Source organism: Castor canadensis, chromosome 5 (genome assembly GCF_047511655.1).
Source record: "Castor canadensis chromosome 5, mCasCan1.hap1v2, whole genome shotgun sequence".
Classification (NCBI taxonomy): domain Eukaryota; kingdom Metazoa; phylum Chordata; class Mammalia; order Rodentia; family Castoridae; genus Castor; species Castor canadensis.
In genome coordinates this window covers 68,685,156-68,699,726 of record NC_133390.1, presented here as the reverse complement: position 1 = coordinate 68,699,726, position 14,571 = coordinate 68,685,156, and the positions used below count along the sequence as shown (strand labels likewise).

Below are 14,571 nucleotides of genomic sequence, written 5' to 3'. Positions count from 1 at the left end.
TTTGTCACAAGACTGAGTTCTTGAGATGTCAAAAACATGTATTAATTATAGTGAGAAACTTACCATTTTATAAGGGAAAAAATTAAAAGCAGGAGAGAAGAAGGAATATTGGGATGTAGAACTATGATATATCTAGTAAGATCTGACCTTTTAAAGAATTGATGTTAGTTTTTAACAAAAATATAGAGAAATGTTTTATATGACAAACAACAAAATTAAAGATACTGCTTACCTGGAATGCAGTTGGGAGGAGTACCAAAAGGCTTCAATTATATTGTTGGTGTTTCATTTTTTATGATGGATGGTAGGTATGTGAATGTTCACAGTAAATTGCTATAAATTTTATATATCTGAATTATTTCATAAATACGTTTTAAAAGAATAAATGTTAGGTCTTTGTCAGGCCTGTCAATGTTGGTTTTTCTGAAAACAGTTGTATTTTCTTTACAAGGCCAAGAAGACAAAAGGCTTTTAGGGTTTTTTTTTCTGTACTAAAAAAATCTCCCAATCTCTGACAGAAAGTAACAGGAGTCTATGAGCTAAAAAGCATACCTCAGGTTGGCAGGAACATAGAGGGTTATCAGAAATGTACCAGCTAATAGCACTGCCATGACTCCAGCAATTGGACCCTATACCCATGACAATGCTTGGGAGTTTGCTATGATGTCTAGAAGGAAGTAATTATGAGTGATTAGCAATTCTAAGCACCACACTAGGCATAAGAATTGCTGTCATCATCACCATCCTATTAACAATTAACATTCACATAACATTTAACAGTATACAAAAAGATCTCATAGACATTATCTCTGCTTCATAATAGCCCTGGAAGGAACACAGGAAACATATTTTATATCCATTGTGCAGGTGAGAAAACTGAAGACCAAAGTAACTTTTTCCCAAGGTCAGTTAGAGTACTGAACCTCAAACCCAGGGTATCGTGTGTGTGTGTGTGTGTGTGTGTGTGTGTGTGTGTGTGTGTGTGTGTGTGTGAACACATTACTGGGGAATGAACTCAGGGCCTTTCACTTGCCTTGGCAGTCACAAACCAAGGTTTTCTGATTCCAAACATTTGCCCCTCCATAATTCAGCAAGCCCAATTTCTAATACTGGGTTGGCATTTGATGGAAGGGCGGTCCAAGATACAAACATTCCACAGATTAAGACTTTTAATCAAAAAACTCTAATCTCCATAAATATGTTGACAAGAACATATAGCATGGTTCTATCAAAACTTTCTGGACAATTTTCTGCCAATGATTTATCTTCTCTAATTCCGCAGCCAAGTTCACTTTGAACTATAGCTTGAACTATGGTTTGACCATGCCTCAGACTTGATGACCAATCCTGTTCTTAATCTCAGGTAATAAAAAAAATATCCTTTTTTTATTAAATCAGGAAAACAAAATTTCTCCAGAAACTTCATCATCTTAGGTATCATTGGGTAGAACTGGATTGCATGACTACCCAAAGCTACAGAGAGGAGAAAAGGAAAGATGTCATATTGGTTTAAAGATCATGTTGTATCATCTGGCACTGGACATAAACAGAGTCAGGCTTTTGTAGCAAGGAAGAGCAAGGAAAGGATTTAGAGCAGACAACTAACAGTGTTTGCCTTAAATGTTTATGTTTGTCTTAAAAAACCATATTTTCTGCATTCCTTCAATAATCATAGACAGAAATTAACAAATTCTTACAAATAAAGGAAATACAGAAGCATAGTAAATTATAAACACCATTTTGTCCTGTCCTGTTCTATCTGTAGCATAATTAATTTTAATGAAAATCAACAGCATAACTTCTACTGAATGAAATATAAAAACCTTCTTCCTTTTTTCTTTTGTGATTCTGGGGCTTGAACTCAGGGCCTACACCTTGAGTCACTCCACCAACACTTTTTGTGTTAGGTATTTTTGAGATAGAGTTTTGAAAACTATTTGCCCAGGCTGGCTTCCAACCTTGATCCTCCTAATCTCTGCCTCCTGAGTAGCTAGGATTACAGGCGTGTGCCATGGGTGCCCAGCCTATGGATTATTCTTAAATCTTGTACCCTAATTATCAGAGAAACCAAGGATCCAGCTTATTCAAGAACTATAAGTTGCTTTATATTAATGATAAAGAATTGAAAACTTTCTCTTGGCAACATTTTTCTCATAAGTAGATGGACTATTGATTGTTGTGGTCTTACAACAAAGTGTTCCAACCATTATAGAACATTTTGGATAAGTTTGAAATGCCTAGAGTTCTAAAAACTAAAGAAAAAATCACAGTGTATTTCAACCTTTCAAAGGCTTCTTGACACTCCAGATAACAGATATCCTCATCATGGTCTTCTATTCTAAATACAATCAAACTGCAGACCAGCTAGAGTGCCAAAGTGAGCAGTTAACCTCACTTTGTATTAACTTTCATGTCCCAACATGTTGATTTGGCTTTTCACATTGTTTGCTTGCTTAGACATCAGAATTCCCTCAGTTTCTCATAGTTTTTACTCTGTCCAATAAAGAAATTAAATGTACTTTTTCCCAAATGCATTAGTATATATTTAACCTTTGAAAATTCAAATTTGAATTTTCTAAGTTTCAATATAAAGCCCATCAATTCAATGCCAGTGTTCAGGTATATGGCACCGTACAAGAACTGAAGATAAAATAGTGAATAAGATAACAGTTCCTATTCATACTAAGGTTATAGTGGAGTGGAAAACACATATTTTTAATCAAAGAATGTTTCTCAAAGAAATTTATAACTAAGACCTATGTTGCTGAACAAAAGTAATACTAACTGCTGCAACAAACAAACCTAATGATTTCTTTCTTGGGTTACAGACAAATAAAAGTTCCAGGCACCTTCATCTTAGGGTGCTGTTCTACTTGAAGCCTTCTGAATCATTTCCATTTGGATGGTAGGTAGAGAAACGAGCAAGGTTTGATGTGTAGCAGGTTGCGGGGGGAGACGCCTGAAAATGGTTCATCACTTCCACTCATATTTGATTTAGTCACATGGTTAAACCTAAATGTGAGGGAGGCTAGGAAATGTGATCTAGTCATGTACCAAGGATGAAGGGAGAAAGAAGGATTATACTGGTAAGCACAAGTAGTGTGTGCCTAGATCTGAAAGATGAGTAGAGATTTGTTATGAAATTTGAAGGAGTGAAGTAGTAAAGAAGTAATGAAGAAAGTTACAAGTAAAGATAACGTAAAAGAAGAGAACATGTAACAGAGGGCAAGGCATTTGGGAGCTGAAAGTTATTTAGTGAGACTATAATGGGAATCAAATTGTGGAGCAAATGACAAGCAGATCATGAACATCTTTGTAGACCATTTTAAAGAATGGTTGCTTTATATCCAGAAAAGTAGGGGCTTTATATCCAGAGAAATGAAATGACCAGGTTAGGTATTAAGAAAAATAATAATAACTACAGTATGGAAAATAAATTGGAAAAATGTGGAAGACAAGACAGAAAGCCAGTAAAGGAGCTGTTTCAATAATACAGGTAACAGCCCTTGAACTGGGGTGATGTCACAGCAAGGAATGGAGAAAAAAATGAAGTCTGATTTGGGAGAAATTTGGGGGGCATAACTGAAATAATCTGATTTTTTATTAGAAGTGGTTTACATGTAGCATTAGCCTGTAATGTCTCAGATATTTGCCTGTATTTTAGTGAGGTATACTTACTTGTTCACCTAGGTAAACTGGAGTAAACACATCTAATTCACATAACTACCTATGTATCAATTTTGTAGAATGAAGTTAAGGTGTTCCCAATCTAATGGGTAAAATATTACAATGATGTATTCCATTTGGAATTATAAATGTACTGTGGTACTTGGACTCCTTGTCCAAAGCCATTTGCCAGAAATCATTACATAAGTCAATAAATGAGATGAATTAGGAAATTCCCAATTTACTCTGGGCATCTGATATTGCATTCTTCCCATTTCACAGGCTTCTAAAAGTTACAGAATTCTCAAATTAAAAGAAGTTTCTCTGCCTCATCAAAAATCAGATTATGTCTTGGTTTGGAGTGATTGTTTAATTTTCTCACTGGCTGAAAAAGTCAGGAACATCTTTATCAGACAAGAAGGAAGGGATGCCAACAGTCTTGCTGTGCGAAGGCCTTGCATCATATTTCTGAGCATATTTGTTTGGCAGAATCCCAGATTGTGTTCTGGGACCTACCACCTGAAGACATTCTGTTTTTGTAATATCAAATTGCAAGGATGTTGCTTGCCAAGGCTCACACTGCTGTCCACCTGGCCAGCCCTGACCACTTTAGGAATTGAGAATAGCAGTCAGAAAGTCCTGGTTAAAATTTTAGAAATTAGACCATGCCCACAGACTCATCATAAGCAACTGCTTGCTGGGTTCAGAACCTCCATGGTGTATCCCCAACACACCCGGCTCCTGATTGGTGATCCTGAGTGATGGCATGTTATCTGGCCCTGTTTTTCCTTCCTATCTCCCTTAGATATAACTAGCACCTTCCCACTTCCTTACAAATCCCACATATTTTCTGTGTACCACATATATTCTGGTGCCACAATCTGACCTTCAACCTGTCTGAACCCAGCATCTGGCTCTTCCCTTGGAGTGAAGCATGCATTTTTTCCAGGTACTGCACTTCCACCTTATCCTGGAGCTTCCTCACCTTCTGGAGAGACTTTACCTTACAATTGCTGCTCTGACTTCACCTCTAGCCACCACTTTTGTACTCTGCAAGTGGAATTATCCATTGGATCTCATCTGTCTCTCCAGCTATCATCCTACTTATTTTTCAGTCCTATAAAATGTGACCACAGGACTAATTTAATATATTTCTTTTTTGTAAATTTGGGATTTAAAAAATTTGCAGTAGCAGGAATTGATTACTAATAATAACTTCTGTTTCTTAATAAGAGTCTTTTACTTATGCTCCTTGGTTCTTAGAATTCCATTTTAAGTCTCAAAATATATTTTGAAGTGATTTCATCTCAGTCATTTAGCTGAGAAATAGCTGACAAACTGTAGTATTTGATCTAGGTGGGATAATGGCTAAATATTACAGTCTTAAAATAATGACATTTGCAGCTCTGCAGTTAAACTTGGAAGGCACTACCTTGAGTGGCTTGCCCCTGTTCTCCTGAGTACAGTAAGATCCTCAACAGCTACTGCTAACTTCTGAAGAACTTTTTTTTTAAGTCTCAATGGAAATTTCCACTTTACTCTATCAAGTTTTGCTACAACGTTTCAGTGTCACCTTTTCATTCTTTATACTTCCTCTCCCCTTGGTTCTTTACAAATAAAAGAAACTTTAAAAATAGTTTCTTAAGAAACTACTCTTAGTAATTTTACAGATCTTAGATGCTTTATAATTTCTATTTTCCAAAAGATTTTTTTGTGGCTTTCAACTTCATTATGACATTTAGGAGATGAGACATAAAATCTTTTGCATAAGAAAATTTCCAATTGATTCTGGGCATATGATATCACATTTTCCCCATTTCACAGACTTCTAAAAATTGCAGACCAAACTTCACAGTTCGGTCTGGCGAGTATTATCCTCTTCTGAATTAGGATGTCTTCCCTGTCAAAATCCTTGCCATTTTCTTAAATTAATTTTTTGGCTTTTGGTCAATATATAATACTCATACATTGAATATGTTTTTGAAAGTATTGTTTTCTTATTCCTAGATGTTTATCCATTCACAAATAAGTAATGCAAGATACAAACTCTCACTTTTTCTTTCTTTCAGGATCCCATTATTTATTCATATTCTGAATCCCAAGAAGCCTTACTTTAAAATAGCTTATAATGGAAAAAAGAAATGGTGGGATTAAGAATTTCAAGTACCTTAATAATAGCTTCCACTTACTGAATGCCTCCTATGAACAATGCATTATGGTAGGTGCAATTACTGCTATCAGCATTAGTCCTCATAGTTAGAGGTATGTCTTATTTGTAGATAAAGAAAAGGTAACTAAAGCCCAGAAAAGTTAGGTGATTTATCTAAGGTCCTATAAAATATGACCACAGGACTAAGTGCCAGATCAGAACCAGAATTTGCAGTCAAGCCTGATTCTAAGACCCCTGCAAATTTTATTACCCATGCTGCATCTGATACATGTTAATGTTGAGGCTGGAAGTGGTGGCAGAATGATTAATTGGAGTAAGCGTAGGACTAGGGGAACAGAAAGAACTTTCAGGGCAGACCAAAGCCTAATGTCTAAACATCAGTGCATAAATATGAAATTTTGATTCTGAGGTACATTAGTTTTGATTGTTGTCATAACAAATTGCCACAAATGTAGTGGCTTAAAACAATTCAAATTTATTATACTAGAATTCTGTAGTTTAGAAGTCTATGTGGGTCTTACTGGGCCAAAATCAAGATGTCAACAGAGCTGTATTACTTTTTGGAGGCTCTAGGAAAGAAACCATTTTCCTGCCTTTTTCAGCTATTTAAGCCACTTGCATTCCTTGACTCACTGCCCCCCACCCCCACCTTTTCCTTCCAAAAACACCAACATACCATCTCTTTGACCCTGCTTCACTGTCACATATCTTTCTCTGACTGTCTTCTTTTACCTCCTTTTTCTACTTTAAAGGCTTTGTGATTAAAATAGGCCCACCTGGATAACTTGGAATAATCTCTCATTTAAAACATTATGTAATTAGCATTCTTAGTTATTAAGTTAGGCAAAGTCCAAATCAAATCCAAGATGTTTACCAAGGGAGTGGAAGAATAAGCAACCAAATGTAAGCTATGCATCTGCCGGTGGCATGAGTCAACAAGACAACATTTGGAAATTAGGATAAGAGTTAGTAGACTGTTATGAGTTAAATTGTGTCCCCCCATTCCCCCAAAATTTATGTTCAAGTCCTAACTCCAGTATCTTACATGTACCCTTCTGTAGAAACAGTGCCCCTACAGATTAGTTAGATTGGTGTTCTTACAAAAAAGAATGTCATGTATAAAGACATGGGATGCCTTGTGATTCTGAAGGCAGAGATCAGGGCGATACCTCTGTAAGTCAAAGAATGCCAAAGATTACTATTAACCTAGCAGAGGTTAAGAGAGAGGCATGGAACAGATTCTCTCTCATAACCCTCAGAAGGAACGAATCCTGAGTACACCTTCATCTTGAGCTCTGTCCTCCAGAACTGGTAAGATAAAAAATTTCTAGTGTTCAAGCCACCCAGTTTGTGATACTCTGTCATAGAAACTCTGGAAAAGTCATACATAAATTTCACCAAAGAAGATGAGATCTGAAGAAACCAGCAGGAAGTACAGTGGTGTAATTAGGAGGTAGGAAATGAACACATGGGACACCAATGTTAGAGAGGGGCCGATAACAAATATGACTTGACACCAGATCAATTGGGTAAAACTATTGCAAGGCCCTATGAGGAAGCACAGGCTGGATTTGGGAAGAAGGAGTCCAAACTAAGTCCCCCCAGTTTTGGAGGAACTCAGGGACAGGTCAGATACACTGTCATTGAACAACACAGCCTTCTGACAAATACCTTCTTACAAGTGCTTGGCCAATTTCATTATTGATTTTCTGTGGTTTCCTTGCCTACAAATGAAGGCCACTGAAACGTTTCTGTGTATTCAATTGTTTTAAATATTTGGTTACTCAAGGAAGTTAATTGGCTTTTTTTTTCCCCTTTGCTGAAACAGCAACAGAGAACATCTAATGGGAGGAGAATCTGCCTTTTCTTTCATGTGGTTCCTTCTCTCTTCTATCTATGAAGATTTCCTTAAAAAGCAAGCTCTAATATATATTCTACATATAAAAATATATTTTGTCATACTGGCCCCACTGGAATTGTGTTTTGTTGGAGAGTATATACAAATCTCTTTTTTCTTCAGCATTATGTTCCTTCTTAGAATTACACATGAAAGAAATTTGATTCGCTATTCTGCTGTAGGGAAAACAAAGAAAATTATAGATAATTGGCTACTTTGCATATAAATGCCTACCTATAGCATATACCAATGTACTGATGGGTCCCCACAGAGTTAAATATAAACAAACTTTTAGTCTTGTAAGCTTCACTTCACTATCAAAGTTGAGCAGATCATTATACAATAACTCCAAATAAGTAAGTTTCAATGACAAATTATACATGCTAGGAAAATATGCTAATGTTGTTGAAATATAATCTAGTATTTTCATTTGTATAAATTTGAACTCTTATGTTCAATGATGATCTTTCCATTCATTTGTGGATCAGGAAAAACTATATTCTATGTGTCAGACAGAGAAGTCTTTGATTTTCTTGAGGTGCTGTGGTCAAACCCAGGGCCTTGTGTATGCTAGGCAAGTGCTTTACCACTGAGCTTCATCCCCAGCCCAGGAAAAGCCATAAAGTCATATTCTAGTTATTGTATCTTCCAACCTTTATCTTTAAATTTCTCTCTCTTTATCTCTTTTTATCTCTCTCTCTCCCTCAGAATTAGGGCAAGATGTTTCTTGATTCTAGTCTCTAAGGGGATAGATGTTTGTTACAATTACAATGTACCCTCAGACTTTAAGGTCCAATCAGCAGAATTGGAAAACTTTCCAACTTTCAAATTATAAATCTAGGAATCAATATAGTAATCTTAAACTGACTGAGGCCACTATGAGAATGGGAAAAAATAAATAAATAAATTACAAGTCTATAAGCAAATTAAAATCCTTAATTTAGGGGCTGGAGGCATGGTCAAGTGTTAGAGCACCTGACTAGAAAGCATGAGGCCCTGAGTTCAAACCCAGTACCACCAAAAACAAAAAAAATTCTTAATTATTTCTTTTTCTCAGCTTTAAAAAATGGTGAGATATTCTGGAATTTATTTTTCATTTATATTTCAGAATTATACCATGTGGCGTGTCAACACAAATTAGGTATGCATTTTACCAACATTATTATATTATTATATTATTAGCAGGAATAGTGGAGTTGCACAGCCAGAGCCACTAATAGTGTGATGGAACTTGTAGCTCTTTCCAAGGCCTCAACTCTTGCAGTCTGCAGATGTTTCCCTGTGCTTACGGACTGGTTTTGTGATCCACTGGGTGTCAAGATTTCTTCTGATAATCTTATGGAATGGATCAATAAGGATAACCTCAAAGAGTTTGTATGTGGAATCTTTACCAACCCAGTAAGCATTCAGGGCTCTCAGAACCCCACGGTGGTATCCAGCTTATTCTTCAGCAACAAACTGAAGGCTTTGATCAAACTTTAGCTGGTTAACACCATGACAGACAGACTTGCTATAAATTCTACTCTTAGGAACTAAGCATTTTCAGCTACCATGGTGCACACAAATCTTGTATGACATAACCTTGCTTCGTATTGTATTCTAGGTGGCTGCTTTATCAAGTTGGGTGAGGTGTGGAGCCCTGTGGAGTGCAAAAAACTGGAGGTACTGCCAACAGTGGACTCTCAGGAGAAAGCGTATCCTGTTGGGACTGCTTCTTTTTCCATGGAAGATGTACTTGCTCTTTCATGGATGTACTTGCTTGCACCTATCTTGGCTTACTTGATGACTGCCACCAGATTGGGAGAGACGACAAGACTATGCATTTTTAACACACTCCCAAGTCCTGCTGATATTGGTGGTTGAGGGTCCACACTGAGAAACACCATTCAACCAACTACTATTCAAACCAAATACAGTTGGCCTGTAAGATGGAACCTATTTCCTAAGTCTTCTTGTCTACCTAGGTCTGTACAAAACAGGTAATAGCTACCCATAGTAGGTGAGAACCCTTAATAGTTTATATTTGCAAGTGTCATAGAAAAGCTTTCCTCCCATTGAGTCATAAAACTGCTGGTTTCTTCTTCCAAAATTCTTCCACTTGATAGCATGTATCCTCTATCACAAATCCTTTGTTTTGGACTCAATTCTACTTTTTTGGACTATGGTTTTGGACTTGTTGCTATCAAGCCAATTTCCAATACCATGTTTGATCAGAAGTAAGGAGCTCCTATTTACCTTAGAATATGAACAGGAATCATGAGGCCTCCAATAGGGAAAAAAATGGTACAATTTGACCAAATAGACTAAGAAAAGTTTTGCAGGACTTTGCCTGCTTCTGTGTTACCAAATATCCAACATGGGAAGTAAGCTAAATGCTTAAAAGTTAGGAAGAAAGTGCACCCTTTTAGTTGCTAAATTTATTGCTGAATTAAATTTATTTCCTAATAGAAACTTCAAAACATGTAGTAAAGATCATGTAATAAATTTTGTTGTTGTTTTTGATAAAACAGCTTCAGCTATCTTGGGTATTTCACATTCACAAAAAATGTGACATGTGATCTCACAATTCTGATTGGTCCAGTGTCATGGTTTTCCAAGATTTATTTAGCAATAAAATCCTTTACCTAACACAGTCTTACAATAGAAGACTGAATCAGTCTCAGTGGCAAATTCAAAAACAGATGGAAAACTCCAAAAGGGTGAGTGAAAAGCTTTAATGCCAGGACTATTCACAAAGCTCTGAGTGGGATAATGAAAGTTCTTCAAGGCAGGGAATGGCATTGCTATCCCTAGACTTGAAAGAGCAAGAGAAGGGACAGAATGGTTACTAGAACTTAGCAAGAACTGTAGCTCTAGTCAAGGGCCACCAGATAAGAGATGGATTTTGGTAGAAGACAGACATTGCTAAACCACAGTCTCAAAGAGGAGTCAGGGGAATTAACACCTCTGTTTCTCTCTCCTTCTGCTCACCAATCTTCTGCTGCTTCTTTCATTGGCAGAAGTCAATGGAATTATAGAAGACAAAGAAACCTAATTGATGCAATCGGGAGAAGTCAGCCTCCTGGGAACAAGGAGCAAGATGGAGAAAGGCAGAGATAAGATTTAAACAGGCCAACGAAGAATATCCAGCACCAAAACAATCTCTGAAGCACTTCACTGAATTCTCATGTTCTGCTCTAATCCTTAAATTATAAATACGTCAGCCACAGTCAATGTCAATTGCAAATCATTTTCTAAAAACACAATATGCCTGTATGAAAAATAACATTTCTGCACATAAATAAAATAACAGACTTATCATAGCAAAATAAGAGAGTCACCAGACCTGACCTTGAAGGATCAGTGTTCCAAACACTAGAAAGAATAGTTTGATTACACATGTAATCACACAGAGGGGCCCTTGCGTCTGGAAACCTGAGAGTACAATGAAATGCCTATAAGATACTTAGGCCAGCTGAGGATTCTTTTTTTTCCCCCTTGGACAGGCTATGAGCTTGTAGGCTAAGGGGCTGCCTTTGAGCAGGCTTGTCTGTTACTAAATTGAATCTTCCCAAAGGGAGTCGCAATTTAAGCTTCATATGTACATCAGATTTTGGAGAGGGATTTATATCCTAAGACACTGAAATATGTAGTTACTGACAAGGATAAATTAGGAGCTGGATGAGAAGGGAGAGAGGGATAAAGATACAAGATAACTGAGAAAAGGGCAAGGAAGGCAAGAGAATTTATTAATCAGAATAGTGACCAGAGAGCCCATCACTAATAAAATGAGAAACCTAATGCTATAACTGGTAGCTAGGAAGCAACACCCTCCAAATGTGCTCTGAAGTCTGAATCATAGCCTGGCCTCCTCCCGGGTGCTGCTATCGGTCAGTCATTGGACAGAGCTGCTGAACACACCCTCTGCTGCTATGCACAAGTCTGACTAGGGAAGCTAAACCTGCAATGGGAATGGGCGGGTATAGAGAGACAACAGCACACAGGAAGCAGATTGCAGATATTCTGTCACTAGAGCTGCTACTTCAATCTCTTAGTTCAGTAGAAAGAGGGGATTTGGTGAGGGGAGTGGGGTGAAATGGAAGGAGATGTTTTTAATGCCAGTAACTAGAATGGCCTTCATGAGGAGCAAAAATAAGCTGAACAGAAGAGAGGCACAGCTGTTCTTTGCTTTCTTAGGAGTTTTCCAGATCTCATATTTTATCATGTGTTGGTGCAGCTGCACAGCCAGAGGAGCACAGGTTTCCTCTATGCCAGATGCAGGTAGAGAACAAAGTGGAATGAGCTGTAGCCTATACCTACCCTACCATCCCCTCCATGCTACCACCCAAGCCCTGTGCCCACCTTCACTGTATGCCTCTCCTTTAGGTTGGCAAGCTTTATAACAACAATATAAAACCTTTGGAGCACATGAGATAAAATGCAAGTTACTTTACATATATTATCACATTTAATTCTCAAAGCAACTGTATAAGGTAGGGACTGTTGTTACCATGTCTATTCAAATGGGGAAAATGGAAGTTGGAGAGATCAAGAAACTTGGTAAGCAAACAGCAGGCTGGCATTGGAGCCCCAAGAGGTAACCTTTAGTAGCTCTTCACTTAAACACTAAACCATCCTATCTTGTCCTTATTGTTTAGCTTCCTCTGTCTTCTGAGCCACTTGACCTCCATGTTTTTAGCCCTGGACTTGTCATCTAATCTTTGTTTGTTTTTTCTTTTTTGGTGGTGCTGGGAGTTGAACTCAGGGTCCTGTCTAATCTTTGATTTACAGTTATTTTCTCTGTCACAGATGCTGAAAAGGACAGGCCAGATCCTCCCATTGCCTGGTTTATTCTCATCCCAACTAATGAAAGCCAATCAGAGGCCTTCCTGTGGGGTAGCCAAGCCTGGTCAGTGAGGTCCCAGGCCTCTTCCACAGAGGGCCAGAACTTCTCAGTTTAAAACCCCATTTTCACATCTTACATTGAAAACAGAACCTTGCCTAGAAATGTAGTTCTACTGAATGCACAAAGCCTTTTTTCATAAGAAAAAGAAGTTGGACCAGTAGACTGAATCTATTGCAGTGCCATGGAAAGTATTGCTCATGGAAAAACTGAGTCAGAGGGGAGAGGAAAATGAATCACTGTTCCAAATCACCTTACCAAGAATATTGAGAGAATTAAGAATTATTTAAATGCTCACATATAGGAATTTGACTGCAATTCAGAAAGCAACTGAAATTTTCCTTATTTAAATAAGGCCTTTCAGTTGGTATTCATAATGCTTAAAAATAACTGAAGAAAATGAAAAATATAGACATCTATTTAGAGCTCCTTTTAAAAATTTAGACAATGTTCATGTTTCATGTACACATTTTAGTATTATGTGGTAAATTTTAAATTGTTTGATTCCTATGTATATCATGGAGCATGAAGCTTCAATTCCATTATCCTCTGCCTTCTTTCTTTTCCTAAGTAAGACTCTATTCAACTTTCTGGCCTATTTGCCATATGTACGTATTAATATAAATGTACTCACTCATATTTAAATGAAATGTTATTTTAAGAAAATTCAAAGTAAAGTTTACATGAATCATAAAAGCAGTTGCTTTACCACTTTTGTTGTCCCTTCTCTCCTCCGCCCCCACTTTGTGGTACACACTTTGTCCTCTGCTCTGAAGAATAAAATGGTATGGGGAAATTACATGTAGTGGGAGGTATATTGATGGTTATTCATGGTTTCAGTATCTAAAGCTTAATCTCAGCCTTAGAATTCATTTTATTTTGTGTATTAGGGAACATTTAGCTGTAGGAAAAAAGAAATCTACTTAAAATGACTCAAATAAAGGGGACTGTGGGACTTAGGATAAGGATACACATCTGCTATAAATCAAGAGGCCTCAGAAGAGTCAACCAAATCAGGAGACCCTAGCAACACTCATTCTCATTTTCCACCATAAACACTAGTTAGCTAGCAATGTTCTCAGTTTCTAGGTTTCTTGGTTAAAAATGAGAGAGATTGGTCAGCCCATCCTGTACATTGGTTCTCTTTGAGTTAGATGAATACTCCTGTTATGGTAGCCAATCAAAGTGGGACAGAGTTGCTTGCTACCAACAGAGCCACCAAAGATATATTGCATATTGTCTCAATAGGTTATGTACTCAAATGTGTGTGTGTATGTTCGGAGTTGAACGGGGTAGAGGAGAAATTGACAAATATTGATTGCTAATATATTCATTCAGAGAAATCTAAGGTGAATGAAAAATTATTTTAATTCAAGGTTTTTGACAGCTTTATATTGTTTGTCCAAACTCTGCAATTCTGTGGGACATTTCTAAGATGCCCTTATTTTAAAGTTTTGTCAAAAACTATGTGTTAACAACAAGGGGATTGAACTTTGATCACAAGATAAAAGCGAGAGCACACCAGGGAGATATGAGGATAGGTAAGACACCTAAAAAACTAGATAGCATTTGTTGCCCTCAACGCAGAGAAACCAAAGCAGATACCTTAAAAACAACTGAGGCCAATAGGAAAAGGGGACCAGGAACTACAGAAAAAGTTACATTAAAAAGAATTAACCTAGAAGGTAACACACATGCACAGGAAATTAATGTGAATCAACTCCCTGTATAGCGTATCCTTATCTCAGCTAGCAGAAACCCTTGTTCCTTCCTATTATTGCTTATACTCCCTCTTCAACAAAATTAGAAATAAGGGCAAAATAGTTTCTGCGAGATATCGAGGGGGTAGGGGGGAGAGGGAAGGGGCAGAGTGGGTGGTAAGGGAGGGGGTGGGGATGGGGGGAGAAATGACCCAAGCATTGTATGCACATATGAATAATAAATAAATAAATAAAT

At 37.3% G+C, this 14,571-nt stretch overlaps 1 pseudogene; it reads right to left on the bottom strand.

Moving 5' to 3' along the window:
* Positions 1-8,903: 8,903 nt before the first annotated feature.
* LOC109681159 (large ribosomal subunit protein eL15-like) lies at positions 8,904-9,619 on the bottom strand (annotated as a pseudogene).
* Positions 9,620-14,571: the final 4,952 nt, after the last annotated feature.